At 35.9% G+C, this 19,806-nt stretch overlaps 1 long non-coding RNA gene across 1 annotated transcript in view; it reads left to right on the top strand.

Annotated features, from left to right (window-relative positions):
- The window catches only part of LOC123516774, a 16,983-nt gene extending 5,242 nt beyond the window's left edge, over window positions 1-11,741 (top strand). The window contains exons 2-3 of the long non-coding RNA XR_006678276.1: window positions 8,495-8,667; window positions 11,592-11,741. This is a non-coding gene — a long non-coding RNA (uncharacterized LOC123516774). The remainder of the gene's footprint in view (window positions 1-8,494; window positions 8,668-11,591) is intronic.
- Window positions 11,742-19,806: the final 8,065 nt, after the last annotated feature.

Raw genomic sequence — 19,806 nt, 5'->3', positions numbered from 1 at the left:
TATATATATATATATATATATATATATATATATATATATATATATATATATATATATATATATATATATATATATATATATATATATATATATATATATATATATATATATATATATATATATATATATATATATATATATATATATATATATATATATATATATATATATATATATATATATATATATATATATATATATATATATATATATATATATATATATATATATATATATATATATATATATATATATATATATATATATATATATATATATATATATATATATATATATATATATATATATATATATATATATATATATATATATATATATATATATATATATATATATATATATATATATATATATATATATATATATATATATATATATATATATATATATATATATATATATATATATATATATATATATATATATATATATATATATATATATATATATATATATATATATATATATATATATATATATATATATATATATATATATATATATATATATATATATATATATATAGTGTTGATTTATTACTTTTGATTCATTTAGATACTCTTATAAGTTGATGATTTATCAGATGTTCTAGTTCCTGCATGTTTCTTTCCTTAACAAATACGATAGTCTATAGTCTGTCCGTTTTGATTATCTCAGAGCAAACCGTGTGTTCGGTTGGCAGCCCTGCAACACCTCTGCTCTCGCTCAGCCCCGCTGAGACGCAGATTCATTAACAAACATTTACATTTATTAACTTTATTCAGTAACGACACAGGTTACACGTTACTGAGTAAAGTGAATAAATATAAATGTTTGTTAATGAATCTGCGTCTCAGCGGGGCTGAGCGAGAGCAGCGGTGAGGCAAAGCTGCCAACCGAACACATGGTTTGCTCTGATATAATCAAAACTACTATACTCCCCATTAAGTAAAAATTTTACTTTATCAATACGGCATACTATATAATTAATTGGGAAGCTCTTATATGCGAAAAGATAAACATTCTAAGTCTCATCTTCATGATCTTTTCAAATATTTTAATAAATATTGGAAGACAGGTTTATAGTTGGAATGTATCGTCTTTCATATATATTGGGATAACTTTGGTGATTTCCAGCTTTTTCTCGGAAAACAATCCCCTTTAAATTACCGATTAATTACATAAGATAAAAATGAAGAAACATCACCACAGCAATTTTTCATTATTTCAATGTTGATGTAATCGTTAACAGGTGAAGATTTTCTTAAATTATAAATTACATCATTAATTTTACTAAAATAAATTACTCGAAGGAAAAATGAGAGAGAGAGAGAGAGAGAGAGAGAGAGAGAGAGAGAGAGAGAGAGAGAGAGAGAGATTCCTTAACGAGATACCTCTGATAATACAACAAAAAGTGTAACTGGTTGGGTAAGGCCAAGGACGAGGACAAAAACTGATCGCTGTTGGTCAGACACTAGCGAGACGAAGTGACGGATTCAAGATTCACTATGCACAGTGCAGGTGAATTTGAAATAATCGACGTAGAACAAGGTCAAGGAGTGATAATGTGCCTGTTAAGTAGTGCCTCTCGAGAGATGAAGAGGTTCCGATATGGTGATTATTAAAAAAAAAAAAAAAAAACTACTTTCACGTCGACCCAAATATATAAACTAGTAATATAGATCATAGAAAGGCACCAATACTGCAATGCCTGTACAAACACTTATTCAGTTCTCTTTTTACTTCAGCATCGAATGTGCAGCGCAGAAGTCAACGTTTTTTTGAAGATCGTTGAGGTTAACACCATCTATATTGACCCAAATGTGAATCAGCGCACGAGATTTTGGATAAAGACATACCAAATTATAGATGTAAACTAAGAGATTTGTGGCCACTTAGTGTTTAAAATGTTGAATATTAAATATCACTTATTAACAAGGCAGGGCTAAGGAAAAGATACTTGTCTTCTATGCCAGTGGGTGTGTTAATTAGGAAGGTAGGACATGTTCAGTCAATACTGTATACAAAAATCATTCGTGTAAATTCGTGTGTTCGTGTGAATAAGTGATAAGCAGAATATAGGCATAAAAAGAAAACACTTTTTTTATAAATCTGAATTTAACGACGGTTACACATTTTTATGTTTGGAAATCCACAGCCAGTAGCCGAACCTCGTTGTGCGTGCAATAGTCAAGCATCTTAGCTTTACTGTTCAGACGTAGATATTTCGTTGGCCCGACTACAGAGAACCCTCTCTCTCTCTCTCTCTCTCTCTCTCTCTCTCTCTCTCTCTCTCTCTCTCTCTCTCTCTCTCTCTCTCTCTATCTATCTATCTATCTATCTATCTATCTATCTATCTCGTCAGCCAGTTGGTAACCATGGACATAAAAGAGAGTAGTAATGAATGGGTACATTATCGTAGATACCAGCTGCGGAAGAGGAGGCAAAAACGGCATTGTGTAACTCTATTCTATTTAAAAATCTTAGCCATGGCAAATTTACAATAATATAGTCAGAACTAAGAAAACATGAAATCAGGTTCTTCAACAACCATCAAATCATTTGACAGTCTACTTGCAGAAATACAAGAAGACATTTTCATCAAGTGCTATTTCAAGTAAAATATTTTATCTATACTTCACTTGGAGGTCCAGCAGGGCTCGCCTCGACATCATAATGAAAACGCGGCTCTGTCACCTCGAGTGTTCATCCTAAAAATGAAGAAAAAAAAAGAAGAAAAAAAAAAAACGAGTGACTCAGGAATAGAAATCTTACAGAAACAGATATCTTGAGTCACACGGATGGACCAGCAGAAGGCCACTACGGATAATTAGCCTTGCACAATTCCATTGACTTTGCAGTCGCTATTCTGGTAGGCGGTACTAAAAAAAATCGTGTCATATGAATAGAATAAAAAAAAAAAAAAACGTGTGGTTTTACAGTGCCTTTTTGTACTTGAAGATGGGATATGTACCTTCCCGAAACGTTGTGAAGTGGATATAATGAAGATAACCGTCCTTTTGTGGGTCTTCTTTCTCCTGTACCGTGTACGCTATAGACGCCCTGTTTTTCAAGTTATATATATATATATATATATATATATATATATATATATATATATATATATATATATATATATATATATATATATATATATAAGGTCGTGAGTCCGGGATCGGGCAGATCTCCACGTGTAGGTTCGAATCCCACCATGTACCGCCTTGAAACTTTGCCATTTGTTCGGTGGTTGCCACTATGTCACCATGATACCCACGTGCCAGGTAGTTACACCAAAGATGCGCGTGGGTGGTGACATGGGCCCTAATATGGGTACCACTATAAATAAAATTATGTACCTGAGCCATTAATGGGTGGAAGCTAAACATCGCTTCCCATATATACTTCTCAGGTATACCTACAGGCGCTCTACGCCATAACATAATATATATATATATATATATATATATATATATATATATATATATATATATATATATATATATATATATATATATATATATATATATATATATCATTAAAAGTGATACTTAATTTAGCGTTATCTAATTCTTTTAACAAGCTCCCTTTCTGTCTAAGGAGTGTCTTATTCTCTTTAGACTGAATGTTGATGATTTTCCCGTAGGATATCATCTTCGCTAGATCGCGATTTCGAGTTGCTATGGCGGTAGTTATCATCTCAGAGGTTGAGGTGCTGCCATTCTCACCTCAATCTATATATATGTATATATATATATATATATATATATATATATATATATATATATATATATATATATATATATATATATACTACACTTCATCTTCCTTTTCTCACCGAAACACAGCTGCCTCACGCTACTGACAGTAGCCCCTTCTCTGTTTCCTCGTACTTTATTCTCATTTTCATTTCAAAGCTGGATTTTGCATCTATGTGCGCAACGACTCAACTTGCTCTCGTGCCCACGCTCTCGAATCTTCCGAGTATTCCACCATCTGGCTTCGACTCAATAGTCACTCTCTAACTAAATTCATCTGTGCTGTCTATCTCTCCCTAACTCTTCTGACTATAGTAAATTCTTCGACTACTTAACTTCTAAAGTGGAGCACATTCTGTCCCTCTACCCTTTCGGAGATTTCCATTCTTGGAGATTTCAATGTTCACCACCAGCTTTGGCTTTCCTCTCCCTTCACTGACCATCCTGGTGAACTAGCCTTCAACTTTGCTATCCTCCATGACCTAGAGCAACTGGTGCAACACCCTACTCGTATTCCTGACCGTCTTGGAGACACGCCCAACATTCTTGATCTCTTCCTCACCTCTAATTCTGCTTATGCTGTCACCCTTTCATCTCCGTTGGGCTCCTCCGATCACAATCTCATTTCTGTATCTTGTCCTATTTTCCAATCCTCTCCAGGATCCCCAAAGCGAAGGTGCCTCTGGCGTTTTGCCTCTGCCAGTTGGGGGACCTGAGGAGGTATTATGCTGATTTTCCTGGAATGATTATTGCTTCCGTGTCAGAGACCCATCTCTTTGTGCTGAACGCATAACAGAGGTGATAGTGTCTGGCATGGAGGCGTACATTCCTCATTCTTTTCTCAACCTAAACCTTCTAAACCTTGGTTTAACTCAGCCTGTTCTCGTGCTATACATGATAGAGAGGTTGCCCACAAAAGGTACTTGAGCCTTCCATTTTCTGAATCTCACGCACTTTATATTTCTGCCCGGAATCATGCTAAGTCTGTTCTTCAACTTGCCAAACACTCCTTCATAAATAGAAAATATCAAAATCTTTCAAGCTCTAACTCTCCTCAAGACTTCTGGCATCTAGCCAAAACATCTCAAATAACTTCACTTCTTCATCTTTCCCTCCTTTATTTCATCCTGATGCACACCACTGCCATCTCTTCTGTCTCTAAAGCTGAACTCTTCTCTCAAACCCTTGCTAACAATTCCACCCTGGATGATTCAGGGCTTGTCCCTCCATCCTCTCCTCCCTGTGACTATTTCGTGCCTTCATTCAAAATTCTTTGTAATGATGTTTTCCATACCCTCGCTGGCATAACCTCTGATGGGGTCCCTCCCTTTGTTCTCAAAATCTGTGCTTCTGTGTTTGGACCTTGCCTGGCCAAACTCTTTCAACTTTGTTTATCGACTTCTACCTTTCCTTCTTGCTAAAAGTTTGCCTACATTCAGCCTGATGCTAAAAAGGATGACCTGTTCTAAACCTCAAACCACCATCCTATAGCTTTAATATTTTGCTTCCCTAAACTTTTTGAATCTATCTTGAAGAGAAAGATTCTTAAACATCTATCATTTCACAATCTTCTATGTGATCGCCAGTATGGCTTCCGTCAAGGTCGCTCTACTGGTGATCTTCTGGCTTTCCTTACTGAGTCTTGGTCATCCTCTTTTAGAGATTTCAATGAAACTTTTGCTGTCGCGTTAGACATATCAAAAGCTTTTGATAGAGTCTGGCATAAAGCTTTGATTTCCAAATTGCTCTCCTACGGTATCTATCCTCTCTGCAAATTTGTCTTAAGTTTCCTTTATGACTGCTCTATTGCTGCTGTGATAGACGGCCACTGTTCTCCTAAATTTATTAATAGTAGCATTTCTCAGGGTTCTGTCTTGTCACCCATTCTCTTTTTATTATTCATTAATGATCTTCTTAACCAAACTTCTATCCACTCCTACGCCTACGCTTATGATACCACCCTACATCTTCCACGTCCTTTCAGAGACGACCAACTATTCAGGAAGTCAACAGATCACGCAGGGACGCCACAGAACGCCTGATTTCTGATCTTTCTAAGATTTCCAATTGGGGCAGAAAAAATCTAGTAGTTTTCAATGCCTTAAAACTCAATTTCTCCATCTATCAAATCAACACAAGCTCCAGACAACTATCCCCTCTTCTTCAATGACACTCAACTGTCTCCCTCTTCCACACTGAATATCCTCAGTCTGTCCTTTACTCATAATCTTAACTGGAAATTTCACATCTCATCTCTTGCTAAAACAGCTGTTATGAAGTTAGGCGTTCTATGACGTCTTCGCCAGTTTTTCTCGCCCTTCTAACTGCTAATTCTGTACAAGGTCCTAATCCGCCCCCATATTGAGTATTCTTCCCATGTTTTGGAGGGTTCCACTCACACAATTTTATCAACTCCCCTCCTCTGACTGACTGTCTTCAACCTCTTTCTCGCCGCCGAAATGTTGCGTCTCTTTCAATCTTTTATCACTATTTTCATGCTAACTGTTCTATTAATCTTGCTAACTGCGTGCTTCCCGTCGTCCTGTGGCCTCGCTGCACAAGGCTTTCGTCTTCCTCTCACCCTTGTTGTGTCCAACTCTCTAACGCAAAAGTTAATCAGTATTCTCAGTCATTCATACTTATCACTGGTAAACTCTGGAACTCCCTACCTGGTTCTGTATTTTTCTCCTTCCTACGACTTGTCTTCTTTTAAGAAGGAGGTATCAAGACACTTACTCCCTAATTTTAACTAATGGTTTTCTTTCTTCTAGAGAACCAGCCCCAGATTTTTTTTTCCCCTTAGTTGACCCTCTCTCCTACATAAAAAGAGGGCTCTGTCCTGTAACTTACTCTCTTTTTTCTGTTCGTTAATGATCCTTTTAACCAAACCTCTTGGCCTATCCTCTCCTACGCTGATGATACCACCTTACATCTTTCTACGTCTTTTCAGAGTTGACGAACCCTTCAGGAAGTCAACAGATCACGCAGGGACGCCATAGAACGCCTGACTTCTGATCCTTTTAAGATTTCCGATTGGGGCAGAGAAAATCTAGTAGTTTTCAATGCCTCTAAAACTCGAATCCTCCATCTATAAACTCGTCACAACCTTCCAGACAGCTATCCCCTCTTCTTCAATGGCACTCAACTGTCTCCCTCTTCCACACTGAATATCCTCGCTCTGTCCTTTACTCATAATCTTAACTGGAAACTTCACATCTCATCTCTTGCTAAAACAGCTTCTATAATGTTAGGCATTCTACAGGGTCTCCGCCAGTTTTTCTCACCCCTCCAACTGCTAACTCTGTACAAGGGCCTTATCCGCCCCTGTATGGAGTACTCTTCGCATATTGGGGGTAGGGGAAGGCCCACTCACACAGTTTTATTAAACAGGATGGAATCAAAAGCTTTTCGTCTCATCAATTCCCCTCATCTGACTGACTGTCTTAGCCTCTTTCTCACCGCCGAAGAGATCCATCTTTTTCTATGTTTTATCACTATTTTCATGCTAACTGATCTACTGATCTTGCTAACTGCATGCCTCCCTTCCTCCTGCGGCCTTGCTGCAGAAGGCTTTCTTCTTCTCATCCCTGTTCTGTCCAACTCTCTAAAGCAAGAGTTATCCAGTACTCTCAATCATTCATACCTTCCACTGGAAAGCTCTGGAAATCCCTACCTGCTTCTGTATTTCCGTCTTCCTACGACTTGACTTTTTGTAAGAGGGAGGTGTCAAGACATATGTTTTCTAATTTTAGCTAACTTTTCTCATTTTTTAGAGGACCAGCATCAAGTGGGCCTTTTTTTTTTAACATTGTGTTGCCTTTGGCTGGCTTTCTCTCCTACATGAAAGTATACACACACACACACACACACACACACACACACACACACACACACACACACACATATATATATATATATATATATATATATATATATATATATATATATATATATATATATATATATATATATATATATATATATACATATATATATATTATTTATTTATATATTTTTTTCTTTTTTACGGTAAGGCCTATAGCGCCTGTAGGCACACTTGAAGAGTATTTAGGAAGCGTTGTTCAGCTTCCGCCCATTAGTGGCGCAGGCAATTTTATTTATAGTGGTACCCATATTAGGGCCCATATCAACACCCATGCTCTTTTGGGTGTAACCACCTACAAACCTGGGTATCATGGTTACTTGTAGGTAACTTTAAACCACTCGACAAATGGCAAAGTGTTTTAAGGCAGTATGTGGTGGGATTCGAACCTACGCGTGGACGTCTGCCCCATCCCATGCTCACCACCTTATGCATTTGCGCCGCCGCCTCCCTTATATATATATATATATATATATATATATATATATATATATATATATATATATATATATATATATATATATATATATATATATATATATATCGGATGACTACATCACAATATAACATATCAAGAAACAAGAAATGAAGTGTACTTAATTAATATTTGACTAGCCATAAACCAGTCATAAACATGGGCAGTGGATCAAGAAACAGTAAAGACAATGAAAAGACAATTCAAAAACAATTTACAGAAGGTAGACCGCTAGGTATCAGATTTAAATATAGGAAATGACCCAGACAGATGTCCAAGACCAAGACAAGCCATGACTTCTTAATGACTTTGGTGGAATGTTGTGTTCCCATGTGGAGTGGTCTCCGAATGGTCAATGATAAACTGGGCGTGTTATTGTAGGTCAAGGATGACCCCCTCCCCCGGGCACTCTGAAGGAAGGTTGGAGAGGTTTGGGTCAGACAGAGACGAGAAAGAGGCTAGAGAGGAAGAAGGAAGGGAGGACAGCCTCTGAGCGGGGCCGCCTCGGCTATGTAAACCGAGGAAGCATGATCACTTTGTGCCTTATATAAACAGTAAGTGGAGCCATAAGTTGCAATGCAGTCTCTCAGATAATTTATAAAGGAGGAGTAATCACAGTAGGATGTTTAGGTATTATTTGTACGTACTTGGATCAATATGACGCCGTTATATACTTCCATTTTCATGGCATGAGTAAAAGGATCTTGTGTACATCTACGTACGTATGTGCATGTGTGTTGCTGTAACGAATAAGTTACATAACATATTTACTTGTGTGTATTCGTGAACGAAGTTAAAATAGTTATTATGTATGGTTACCAAGAGAAAGAGATTAATTGAGAGAAGTACTTGACAGGATATATCAAGATTTGTCATTATATTCGGTGGTGTGTTACGTTATCATTTTCTTGAACGACGTAAGATACTCATATGTGTGTGATGTTATGTTGATTGTTTGTATTCATGCACCAAGTAAAAGTAATTCTATATATGGGTAACTGGTTGAAGGGCGAAAGTTATAATTACTGCACATGAGACTGACAGATGAATAAAGCAGTATTCGGATATTGTAATAACGTTATGAGGATATGGTGGACGACGTTGAAATAGAATTTGTGCTGGTGTGAGAATATATAGATGAAGAGAGAAAGTTTGAATTATTGCACATGAGACAATTATGTTGTTGCATTTGTATACGAGGTTAAAGTAATTCTTATGTATGGTTGTACGAGGAATTGTAATGGTTTGGACTAGAGAATGCTACGGAAGGGATTGTAATTGTCATTGTCTGCGCCGTACCAAACATCTTATGTTTATAACCAGTAGCTATAGAATTTGTGCGACGTCGTGCAACAGCTCGGATTCACGTCATATATATATATATATATATATATATATATATATATATATATATATATATATATATATATATATATATATATATAGATAGATAGATAGATAGATAGATAGATAGATAGATAGATAGATAGATAGATAGATAGATAGAGAGAGAGAGAGAGAGAGAGAGAGAGAGAGAGAGAGAGAGAGAGAGAGAGAGAGAGAGAGAGAGAGAGAGAGAGAGAGAGAGAGAGAGAGAGATTGATTGATTGATTGATTGATTGATTGATTGATTGATTGATTGATTGATAGATAGATAGATAGATAGATAGATAGATAGAAAGATAGGTAGATAAATAGATAGATAGATTTAGATATAGATATATATACCAACACACACACACACACGCACACACACACATACATACACACACACACACACATACACGGACACAAGAAAATTTCTCACAAAGCTGATAAGCTGGTCGCTGTTCACAGTGAACTCAAAGACCACTAATTTTCGTCGATTGAAAGAAAAGTACAATACATCGTAAATTTTACCAATGTCTTTTTTTTTTTTTTTTTTTTCATGCTTATTCCTCGTGAAATTCTGATAGACATGTTAAGAATAATTTATCTAAACTTTCTTCTTTTTTTGATGTTTGTTCTTTTCTTTCAAATTCGGCTATGGCGGCTCACTTTTGATCCATCCACAGACAAAAGGATTAAACAGTCCCTGATTATAGCAAAATTTGAGTCCGGTAAACAAATCAAGAAACTATTCAAACTTGTATTTCTAACATTATTATTGTTATTATTATTATTATTATTATTATTATTATTATTATTATTATTATTATTATTATTATTATTGATTTCATATCTCTTTACTTATTTATCTATCAATTTATTATATTCTTTAATATTTCTGACTTTTTGTTCATGTCGCAACGCATAGTAAGTAGTCTAGAAGCATAAAGTTTTAAAATAAAATCCACGTCACTTTTCACCTTCACTGGCCAAGGACTCCATAAAGAGTAAAAAAAATAAAAGTCTACTTAGAGTGAAGGTTCGAGAGAGTTAGCCAAGACAAAGGGACAAATGCCTTCCTATGAGTTCACCTCACGGAGGTGAATTCATAGGAAGATGGAAATACAAAAGCATGTAGGAAGTTCCACAGTTTACCAGAAAAAGGTATGAATGATTGAGAGTACGGGTTAACTCTTGCTTAACTCTAGAGAGGTAGACAAATTAGAGGTGAGAAGATGAAAAAAAGTCTTGTGCAGCGAGGCCACGAGAGTAGGGGACATCCAGTTACCAAGATCAGAAGAGCAGTTGGCATGAAAATAGCGGTAGAAGATAGTATGAGATACAATATTGCGACGGTGAGAAAGAGGCTGAAGACGGATAGTCAGAAGAGCGGGACTGATAAGACGAAAAGCTTTTGATTCCACTTAATGTAATAAAACTGTGACTTGAAGCACCGCACACATGCGAAGAGAACTCCATACATGGGCGGAATAGGCCTAATTTGGGGAGGGGGGGTGAGAAAAACTGGCGGAGACGCTTCAGAACGCTTTTAACTTCATAGAAGCTGTTTTAGCAAAGAGAGAGAGAGAGAGAGAGAGAGAGAGAGAGAGAGAGAGAGAGAGAGAGATCATCACAGGGACCCCAAAATACAGAATAATCACACTGTAGATTTCTTGATAGATGTTATATATCTATAATATTTATTTCTAAAAACTAGTTCAGAAGTGGATAATCGTGATCGTGTCGAATAAGACAGCTTACTATTATGAAAGAGGATATTGGGCTAATTGCGACTAAAACTAGTCCAGATAACTTATTTAAGCTATTAATAACTGGTGTTCAATGCATGGTTTGGGGCAAGCAATTTAATGTCCTAGAACCAAAGCCAGTAGTGTTCGTGCCAACAGCATAAGCAGAAGGTCTCGATGCAGTGGTTCCTAACGTTTTTAGTACCACGCCCCTTTTAGGAATTTGTTCTTCCTTCCACTTTTTCCCTGCATCTTTTATACACAATTTCCTTCCAGATTTCAAAGAAAAATGAAAAATATGATTTTTTCGTCTTTTTACTGGTTATGAATTAATCACATTGACACTGTTTCTTTGTTACCAGGTCGTCAAGGAGTGTTCAAATGCCAGGAAGTGCATAACGGAAGTCTTCTTCTACGTTCAGCCCGTTTCTGAACTTGGTTTTGACAACAATGAACATGGAAAATGCAGCTTCACATATATACATGTATCCAAATATAGTTGAAAAATGTAATTGGATTATTTCCTGCTTTTCCCAAGGACTTGCGCCTCCGCTTGGAAATTACTGACGCCCCCAAAGGGCGGTATATTCCCCACCCCCTTCCAGGTTAAGAACCACTGGATTAGAGGTAAGGAAAAGTCAAGAATATAAATAGGGCGTTGCATCAGTTCCTCTACGTCAGTGGTTCCCAACCTAGGGGTAAATTACCCCAGTGGGGTAATGACCCCATATTTTTGGGGTAATGGATGTTTGGCATGGGATGAGGCAATCAGTTTACATTTTCATATAATTTCAATGAAGATTTCTATTAATTTTTTTCTGCTTTCTATGTATGAACTAAAATTACTTCTTTTCGTATTATAGATTTGCATTATTGTGTTGCATAGTTTCTATTTTGTCTGTTTTTGAAGTATGAAATAGAGTTACTTTTTTTCCTATATTACGAGTATTTGTTCATTGGGGTAATGGATGATTGTGAAATTGTATTTTTGGGTAATCGCTGCGAAAAGATTGGGAAACACTGCTCTACGTCATGGAGGTTAGTAAAGTTGGAGGCCAGATGGTCAGTGGAGGGAGAAGACAGCCAAAGCTGGTGATGAACATTAAAATCTCGAAGGATGGAGATCTCCACGAAAAGATACAGAGAAAAAATTTGCTCCACTTTTGAAGTTAGAATTATTGTCAATGAATTTCTTATAATCAGAGGACTTAGGTGAGAGATAAACAGCAAAGATAAATCTAACTATAGAGTGACTGAAGTTGAAGCCAGATAGTAGAAAACTCAGAAGATTAAAAAGCATGGGCACAAGAACAAGTCAAGTTTTTTCGCACATAGACACAACATCCAGCTTTGGAAGGAAAATGAGGATAGAGAAAGTAAGAGGCAACAGAAAAGGGAATACTGTCAGTTGCCTCAGGCACCAGTGCTTCGGTGAGAAAAAGGTGACATTTGATAGTGGAGAGATGGTAATAAATCTAAGTCCTCGAATATTGCAGAAGCTAATAAGGAAGAAGTTGAAGGGATGGTCAAGATACTTATGGTCAATACTGGGAGAACAGTCCGATGTCGCGGCATTTATGGTTCCCTGACCAGAATGGGAGTCACCATAATTTTAAACTCTTTCAGTACCATGACGCTTTCCCATATTCATTTTGCTTGGTGATTTTATAAAGCTTAAAGAAACTCATGTGGAGATTAAAATAGTGAAAACTGTGGCCATTAATCTTTTTACCTCCATAGATCCAGCCAGTCTTTCCCATTAAGGAGCGAGCTCAGAGCTCATAGACCGATTTTCGGGTAGGACCACATCAACACACAACACACACCGGGAAAGCGAGGCAACAACCCCTCGAGTTACATCCCGTATCTATTTTTACTGCTAAGTGAACAGGGGCCACACATTTAAGAGGCTTGCCCATTTGCCTCGCCGCTTACCGGGACACGAACTCGGCCCTCTTGATTGTGAGTCGAGCGTGCTAACCACTACACTACGCGGTGTGTGTGTGTGTGTGTAAGTGCATGTAGTTTGGTTTTTAAAGGGCCGGCTGCAGCTATCCCCTTGATTTGTGAGACACAAATAAGATCAGAACTAGTGCTATTAGACCTCGCTGGGAATAAATTATCATTTCGGTAGGTGTCTACTACCTCCTCCTTCAGGGTGTCCTTTACGGTCTAATTTACAACAGGGTTACTCAACCTTTTATCGGCAGTGTCCGCCTCCACGGTAATTTGAGTTCTCATGGTTCCCCTAACTTACTACATTTTGGGAAGTAAATACAGTAATGAGCGTTTTTAGGATAGAACTATGGACTTGAAATTCATACTCCACTAAAAATCAATAGACTTTATGATTAGGGTGAAAATTTTATTTGAAAACTCACAAATAAACATTAAGCAATAAGTACTCCCTGTACAATCAACGTCTATATTTAAACCTTTTCAACTTCATAATTTGGGTACAAATTGTATATGATAATTCACAAATAAGCATACAACAATTACGAATCCAAACACAATCATCAGCTGTCTTTAATGTTTTTCTACTTCATACTTTGGTTGAATATTTTGATAATAACTTCAAAAAATATATCATAAAACAATATGGAATCTACTGTATGTACAATCAGAATCTGCCAGCAAAACCTTTTCAATGCGAACCCTGCGACTGGTGTAGGGCTCCCAGATTTTCAGTGTTTGGCTCTAGCGTCGTCAGAGCAAAAATATTTAGCTAGTATGAGTAACACAAACTTAGGAAGTTCTGTGGCCACCCATGGCCCCCATTTTTCTAATTGTTCTGTGACCCCTGAAAATTTCCCATGGCCCCCAGGGAGAGGCCATGTGGCCCCCGTTGAGAAACCTTGACTTGCAGTAAAAAAAATCAAGTAAGACACTGGCATGAACACTGAAATAAAAAAAATATTCTAGTTAATTAAAAAAATTAAGTGGTTTACGAAACGTCTGTATTCCCTCTTGTGCATATGAAACCATGATAGTTTTGTGCTTTCTTCTGCGTTAATTCCATGTCTGACAATGTGTGTGTAATTCACTGTTTGATCTGCTGCAGTCTCTGACGAGACAGCCAGACGTTACCCTACGGAACGAGCTCAGAGCTCATTATTTCCGATCCTGGGATAGGTCTGAGACCAGGCACACACCACACACCGGGACAACAAGGTCACAACTCCTCGATTTACATCCCGTACCTACTCACTGCTAGGTGAACAGGGGCTACACGTGAAAGGAGACACACCCAAATATCTCCACCCGGCCGGGGAATCGAACCCCGGTCATCTGGCTTGTGAAGCCAGCGCTCTAACCACTGAGCTACCGGGCCGTAGTGTGTGTGTGTGTGTGTGTGTGTGTGTGTGTGTGTGTGTGTGTGTGTGTGTGTGTAATTCACCTCCTCGGTCGCCTGCTGGTCACCCAGCCAGTCTTCCCCATTACGGAGCGAGCTCAGAGCTCATAGACCGATCGTCGGGTAGGACTGAGACCACATCAACACACAACACACACCGGGAAAGCGAGGCCACAACCCCTCGAGTTACATCCCGTACCTATTTACTGCTAGGTGAACAGGGGTCACACATTAAGAGGCTTGCCCATTTGCCTCGCCGCTTACCGGGACTCGAACCCGGCCCTCTCGATTGTGAGTCGAGCGTGCTAACCACTACACTACGCGGTGTGTGTGTGTGTGTGTGTGTGTGTGTGTGTGTGTGTGTGTGTGTGTTCGTCAAGTAACCAACGTCTGAAGATCTGTTTCCACTTAGCAACACATTGATATCATGGATATGTGAAAATGAGTGTGAAGAAATTAGTTGAAAGGTCACACCAAAGTCAAGTGGGCGCATTAGACCGAAGCAGGCATATCAGTCCAAGTCAAGTGGTGGCACCATCAAACAAACCCAATGAGGTGATTTCAGAAGGGGCATCTACTGGGGACGGCAAGACGGAAAATTGTAACCAGTCATGATTGTAGACACTCGGTTTTAACTGGTAAGCGGTACTTATACGAATGTGATGAGGAGGCCAGTGAAGAGGCCGACATGATGGCTCTCTTGAATTTATCTAGAAGGTAAATTCTTTTTACCGCTGAGTAGTTGTCCACTTAAGGCGTATAGCAACTAAATGTTGTTGTTGTTACAGCGAATCAGCTTAGCGACAGAAGCACCTTCTTACAACTTAGGGAAAGTCAAATGAATTAGATGAAGTAATTGCATAGATATGTCATAAATAACAAGCAATAATTTAGTATTAAAAAGATAAACAGAGTTCAACAAAAGATCCAACTATGTATATATATATATATATATATATATATATATATATATATATATATATATATATATATATATATATATATATATATATATATATATATTACCTTATTCCTTATCTTACATTAAATAATCTACTAGATCACACGTGTATCAGAGAATGAAACATGAAGCAAACTTACATTAAAGTACCCTTAAATTAATTATATTTTATACTTATAATAATGAATGCTGCCCTTTTGTAGTATGACACAAATTCTGTGGCTGCCTGTGCTAAGGTCGTCACTGCTGTTGTCATGTTCTCCAAGGATACAGCACACCTCTCCACAGTGGCTCTGATTTGCTCTTGTGTTTGGAGCATTTCAGGTGCCACAGGGTCACTTCTATTCCTGGGGAACCTGGCACCACCTCTCCAAGCTGCCGCAGTCACCAAGGATGGACCTGTCTGTGGGGTTCTGGATGAGGGCTTGAAGGTCTGGTATGTGATGTGTTACCAGGGCCACAATCTCCCAGTGTCACGCTGCCAGGTGTTGTGTTCCTTGAAGTGTAGGTGTGATCATCTACAAAAGTAGGGTCAAGGACATCTACCACCAAAACTTCTAAATCTTGGGGTTCTGTGAAAGATGAAAAAAAATAATAATAATATACATAAAATTAACATCGCATGAAATACCACTATAATAACTCTTACTTTCTTTCTTGATTGTTATGTTTCTGTTGTCAATGTTTCACAAGTTGTTTTTACATATGACTCCTTGATATTTACAGAGTAAATCTTAAATTTATAACAAATTTCATCAGATTATAAATAACTGGAACTAAATATCTATAAAGCAAATACATTGGTGGCAGCACAAAACTGATGGAGTCACACTGCTGATGGTTGATATATAGTACAACTATGACCATTCTAATAAATCTAAACTCTAAAGGTGAAGAATTACCTAGCACCTCTTCTGCATCAGGAACCGTGGCAGGATGTCTAACAATGGTAAACTCTGAGATCAATGCAGCCATTGCCTCTTCATTTGGAGTTAGGTTAGGGACTGCATATTGTCCTCCACCTGAAAAGATAAAAGATAAATTACATTTTGTAGAAGAAAAATCTTAGAGAGAGAGAGAGAGAGAGAGAGAGAGAGAGAGAGAGAGAGAGAGAGAGAGAGAGAGAGAGAAACATTTTGAAACATTTGAAACATCTATTCATCACTAGTTTTTAAAAATATATAATGTACATATTATAATATGCATTGTGCAAACTAGCTAGCCTATTTTAAGCAAAGTTTTTCAGGCATCTTATAATAATCTGTGAGAATTATTTGCTGACATGTGCGGTTTGTGCAATGAAAAAAATAGAATCTTAACAATAATACATAGTAAAAGTTAATGGAAATATTTAAGACAGTACAATAATAATAATAATAATAATAATAATAATAATAATAATAATAATAATAATAATAATAATAATGAAAATAATAACAATAACAATAATAAAATAATAATTATGTTAATGATGACAATAATGAAAATATTAACAATAACAATAATAAAAATAATAATGATGACAATAATAACAATAACAATAATAAAAATAATCATGATGACAATAATTGTTATGATAATACATTAATACAAGTTAGAAATAATAACAATAGAAATATAAAAAAAAAACAATATTAATTATAACAGTAATAAAAATAATATTGATGACAATAGTTCTTATGATATTATATTAATACAAAATAGAGATGATAATATTGAAAGAAGATTCAGTGATATAACATAAACAACTCTGATGATAATAGTAATATATAAAGACTAAAAATCATGAAAATAAAGATATATGACAATTCAGGAGTAAAATATTAGCTATATGGAAATTTAATAAAGATCCTTTATATGCATGAATACAAATACTTCGATTTAATATTGCAAACTAAACAATCAATATGAATTTATGATATTTTTTTTTTTTTTTTTTTTTAATATACTAAGGGAAGGAACATTTTGTATGTGAGGTGGTATAGTGTTCCATACAACAGGACCTATGTATAAAATTGAATGGCGAAATTTTGTGAGGCGATGAGCTGGATGTAGGAGGTTACCACGATTACGTGTCCTATGTTCATGGGTTGGGAGGAGATCTTGGAGTTGATTTCTGTGGTTAAACATATATTGAGAAACACATAGTTTTGTTATATCTTCAAGTTTTAATATGTTTAGAAGTTTAAAAAGAGGATCTCTGTGAGCAAAATAGCTACTGTTTGAAATTATTCTAACAATTTTTTTAAGTTGCATTTTGAGAGGGATTAGATATGTTGTGTAGGTAGTGCTCCATATGAGATTGGAATATGTTAGCAGTGGGTATATATGAGCATAATAAATACATTTAAGTACATTTTGAGGCATGAACTCTTTGATTTGGTGAAGTAAAGCAATGTGTCTGGAAATCTTTAGTGTTAAACTATTAATATGATGCTTAAAAGTCAATGATTCGTCATTAAGTAACTCCTAAAAATTTTACTGTGTTTATTCTGCAAATAGGATTTCTATTAATTGTAAGTTGGGGGAAGTTGAGTTGACGTTTGCATGTGAAAAGCATAAAATGTGTTTTGTCAGTTACTTAGGCACTACTGATATAGTTTATCAAGTTCTTGATTAGCAGGTATAATAAGTTGTTCTGGAGATGGGTCTAAGAGGTAAACTGTCATATCGTCTGCGAATAGAATGGTTTTGAGTTAATAAAAATATTTGATATGTCATTTATGTAAATTAAGAATAATATAGGACCCAAAACACTACCTTGAGGTACCCCAAGAGTAACAGTTTTTAAAGAAGACATTTCTCCATAAAAGTGAACTTGCTGCTGTCTTTCAAATAAATAATCCCTGAACTAAGAATGTATTGTGCCACGTACACCATAATGATACAGTTTTATCAAGAAGGATATTGTGGTTCACTGTGTCAAATGCTTTAGAGAAGTCAATAAAATGGATAAAACTGAAAGTTTTTTATCTATTGAAGTTAGGATGTCATTAGAAAAAACATTAAGGGCATGCTGCATTTTGACCTAAAACCGTATTGTGAATTATTTAATATTTTTTTTTTTCCAAATATTGCACAAGGTGAGTCTTCATTGCAGATTCAAATATCTTAGAAAAAACTGTCAGTTGAGAAATAGGCCTATAATTTTTAGGATCATCATTAGGTCCAGACTTGTATATGGGAGTAATTACAGCATTTTTTAGCTTGGTTGGAAAAGTTCCACTTGAAACTGAAAGATTAAAAGAAATGTTAGTGGTATGGAGAACAATTCAGTATTCTTTTTAATAACAGAGACTGCAATATCATTAATGCCAGAGTTTTTATTATTAAGTTTTTTAATCACATTTCTTAAGTCTTGAGTAGTTAAAATAGGAACAACCATAGACTGTGGAAAATCACCTTCAAGGTAACTATTGGATTAGTATTAGATTTAGGTAATTGGTTGTTAAGGTGGGGTGCAATATTCGAAAAGTAATTACTGAAAGCTTCAGCTATGTCAAATGGCTTGTTTAGTGTAGTTGACCCTACTTTCAACGAGTTAATACTGGTGCTCTTATGAGAATTACCTTTTAAAGAATTTATAGTTTGCCATATTCTCTTAGTGTTATTTTTAAAATCAGAAAAAATTTAGAGTAATAGTTACGTTTAGCTAATCTTATAGCTTGTGTGAGATTGTTCCTGTATATTTTGTATGTGTTATGTGATATGATTCCAAGTTTTGCTTGTTTGAAGAGTATAAATTTATTTTTAATAGAGTTCATTAATCCTCTGGTAAGCCAAGGGTTTTGCAGTCTTTTATATGTGATAAATTTAGTCTTTATAGGGTAACATTTGTTATATAATTTGATAATAGTATTAATAAAGTAGCTGAAACTTTCATTAGTGCTTGTCATGTGGTATAGATCTTCCCAGTTAATTTGGTGTAATTCATGTGTAAATTTATCATGGTTATAATTGCTAAAGTCCCTGAAAGTTATCTTGAGCTTACTATTAGGTTCAGATTGTTTAATCACATTAATGAAAACGGGTAAGTGATCAGAAACACTATAATGTAAAATGCCAGATAAAGATGGTGGTAAGAAATTCGTCCAAACATGGTCTAAAAGGGAGGGTTTACCTAGTTGTGGATTATCTGGGAATCTGGTTGGCCGAGATATGTGAGGAAAATAATTCATTGCTTGCATTGCATTAATGAAGATATCAGTAGGAAGATGAGATGTATGTTCAAGTAAATTAATGTTGAAATCACCAAGAATAA

Source organism: Portunus trituberculatus, chromosome 41, assembly GCF_017591435.1.
Source record: "Portunus trituberculatus isolate SZX2019 chromosome 41, ASM1759143v1, whole genome shotgun sequence".
In the NCBI taxonomy this organism is placed as follows: domain Eukaryota; kingdom Metazoa; phylum Arthropoda; class Malacostraca; order Decapoda; family Portunidae; genus Portunus; species Portunus trituberculatus.
This window is presented reverse-complemented; position numbering and strand designations above follow the sequence as displayed.